Raw genomic sequence first — 3,388 nt, 5'->3', positions numbered from 1 at the left:
TATGCAGAATAATAATATATATCTTCAATGCTATTGCATTGCAGGTACATAATAAGTATGCAGAATAATATATGCCTGCAATGCAGTAGCAATGGGGTTAGAAACCTAATGAAATCCAAAAAAGAAAGAAAAAATACAACAGTAGCTGTAAATGGGAGAGGTGGAATTTACCATCCAGCTTTTGAAAGAGTAGATGATTAGATCTCAGAGAATCTGGTTATCTACCTATATAAGTACTCCAGTGTGGGAGTGGGTTCTGCAATTGTGGAAATGTGAACAAGTGTGAACCTCAGTTCCTCTGTCTACCATTTGTTTGATCTATCCATCTCTATAGTTGACTGTGTTATGGAAGAGTATTAACAAATGTGAAAATTATTTAATCCTGATGAGACTTGGGGTTCGGATTTGAATTTTGAACAAACAAAGCAAACTACTTTTGTAGAGGTTAACTGGTGAGGAAGTGACTGTGATTATCACAAGCATTTCATTCAGTATCATTGCTGTTCACTCATGCATCAAGTAGTTTAAGATGAATTGTGCTATTAAATTAGCACCAAGCTGTTAAGTTATATGGACCATTTAAAATGGAATAAAACCATAATCACACAGATATAGGCTTGGGCCAATATTCGATTATATCAAATATCACCATATGCAATATTTTTTAATAAAATCTAATTTTAAACTTTTTTTTTTTAGAAGCATCACTTGTACCAGAAACTTTGACTACAATAATATAATAATGCATTGTTAAAATTGGAAACAAAAAATACAGCAATATAATTATATCATTTAAAATCCCGCAGTAAAAAAAAAAAAAAAAGACCCCCCCAACTATGATAATATCACACACTGCGATATTTGGCATGGCCTGTATTGAGATATTTCAATTTCTACATAGACAATAGTATTTAGACTGATTTTAGTCTCCTGAAGGCTTCTATTGTCTCTGGTCAGCCAAATGCTTAATCAGGTCTAAGCACTTCTAACAAGAGAAGTAAAACAGCATCAGGATTGCTGAACTATTTTTGACGTACAGCCAATTAAAGAAATTTACTTACATATTTACAATTATGTCCTACACATCTGGTTCATATTTTAAAGTTTGAGTAGGGTTACTTTTCTGTATTTACCTATATGAAATAACTGAGCTTTGAGGCTTTGATAAAATGTGTAACACGTGTTTGAGCTTTGTTTAGTGATTAGGTTGAAAATAACCACAGCTTCAGAATTTTAACTTGCTACTTTCCCTGATTGATTACTTGTGAACATGGGGAACTCCCTGCCCACCACTGATTTTACTTTCCATACCTATAAACATTGTTTTGGTGTGCACAGAATCCATGGTTCACTTCTTTTACACTGTTGTAGACTGTAATCTGGTACAGCTACTCAACCACGTGAGAGAGGGAGCAGGTAGAATGAAACTTCCACTCTGTGACACTGAAGCGAGATGAAGTAAGAGGAACAGAAAGTTTAGGCCAACTCCTTTCACACAACCAGGGATCGTTTCAAATTGCTCCCCTCAGCTAATCTATGACAGCCTCCCATCAGTGCACATATCATGCAGTTATTTGCCTTCTAAATTCAAATTAACCTGTATTTGATAGAGGCGGATCATTTTAGGGCTTCCACCTGTACAGTTACATTTCTTTTAGTTGCATTTGTATTTGCATTGGTTTGATTTTTATACATATTATGTGCTCTATTTATGTTTACTTTGCATGTTGAATTGGCTTTATAATCTTTATTTTCCACAAATGTGGTAATTTGCCTTTGGCTTCACAGGCTGGTTATAGACATCATTGTAAATCAAACAATTCAGGAGACTGAAGCATTATATCAACTGCCTCATGTCATATGAGCCCCTCAATTTCCCTGAAACGCAAAACCACAACTAAAAAACTGAAACAAATCACCAAGTTGAGTATTTTGTCAAACAGTTTCCTTCCATAATGAAATCCAATAAAAAACTTTCTTATGTTGTCCTGCTGGGAACAGCAGTTTACAACATCTGTGGGATGACTGAGTGCAATCAAGTCAAAAGTGAAAGAGAAAAGAATACTTCAGCACCATCTTTCACATCATAATCAGACTCATCAACTCACACCAACACACTCCCCATCGGGCCTGGGACAACTGGCACAGTGACGCTGGAGGCAGCAACCAGCTCACTGGGTAGTCTGTGCAGTTGTTGGTGGAGAAGCACCACAGACACTGTGATGACAAAACACAAAGATCATTCCTCTGAACAGCAGTCAGTCTACTGATTCATCTGGATATAAACATTTAAAACTGCTTGAACTACTACAATTTCTGACACTTTTTATTGCTAATCAGACCTTTCCAAATTAGAGTTAGCTGAAAGATGAACAGGCTTTGTCCTCCATGTCATTTACATTTGCGTTAAAAAAACAAAGAAATGTGATGTTATGATTCTTTGCTTATCTAAATATGCACACTTGAGAAATTTCCGATCACTGATATAATACATATATAAAATTCAAACAAGCAATATGTAAATGATATAGGCCTTCAACTAAACAAGGTCAAATAGCTTTTATAGACAGTGCTAAACACACATGTCGTTGCAGTAATTGCCCCTTCATGCCACTACTTTACTGAGTTTAATAGCCTTGACGATTAGAACAGGTGATATCTTTAGTCGTCTTGGAGGTTAATGTGCAGACAAACAAGGGACCATAAAATGACTATAACATTTTCGGGCAAAGGTCTGGTCCCAACATTCAAATACTTTACCTTGGTGTGTGGAACACAAGTGTCGCAGTTTTTATAGGCGGAGCAGGCTGAAAACAGAGAGACACGAAACATTAATAACTCGAAAGTAACGAAAAGCCGTGAAAGCACTTGACTAGGTCAGCAGGCGTCAAATACAACTGTGACGTATAGTAAATATAAAACTGTTTCGCTAATGAAATAAAGTACTTGCGTTAAAGTTTCGTATTAACAGGTGAAACATGACCTAAACGTATAACTGATTTTTCAAAGTAATATTCAGCTTACGAGTTGATGGTGGTGGAGTTGTTATTTGGCATTCCCCCAGCCTAACAAAGCTAGCGAAGAACAGCACAACAGCCGCGACAGACGGCGAAGTGCTCCGTGTTTGTCTCTCGTTTGTATAAAACGACATGATTAAAACCACAGAACAACAGCTTGATAGATTAACCGTGTCTAAAAATACAGAATATGTGCTCGTCGACAGTTCACTCCTGCCTTCCTTTACTACACTAAGCGACTCTCGATAAACTGCTCTCTTCTACCGCTGTCACTTCCTGGGTGTCGAGGGTTGGCGCGTTCGGTAAAGTCTCGATGTCCCGGGCGGGTGGAGTTTTTACCAACTACGACGAGTATCACCACATTGAGGAAA

The 3,388-nt window shown here is 37.2% G+C and overlaps 1 long non-coding RNA gene across 1 annotated transcript; it reads right to left on the bottom strand.

Moving 5' to 3' along the window:
* Positions 1 to 2,074: 2,074 nt before the first annotated feature.
* LOC111649302 (uncharacterized) lies at positions 2,075 to 3,303 on the bottom strand. The gene is made up of 3 exons (XR_015436701.1): positions 3,025 to 3,303; positions 2,761 to 2,807; positions 2,075 to 2,217 (listed from the first exon to the last, which is right to left on the bottom strand). It is a non-coding gene; the product is annotated as an uncharacterized LOC111649302 (long non-coding RNA).
* Between the last annotated feature and the right edge of the window lie 85 nt (positions 3,304 to 3,388).

This window comes from Seriola lalandi, unplaced genomic scaffold (assembly GCF_002814215.2).
Source record: "Seriola lalandi dorsalis isolate HSWRI2012SDOR001 ecotype SW California unplaced genomic scaffold, Sedor1 jcf7180002050329, whole genome shotgun sequence".
NCBI lineage: Eukaryota > Metazoa > Chordata > Actinopteri > Carangiformes > Carangidae > Seriola > Seriola lalandi.
This window is presented reverse-complemented; position numbering and strand designations above follow the sequence as displayed.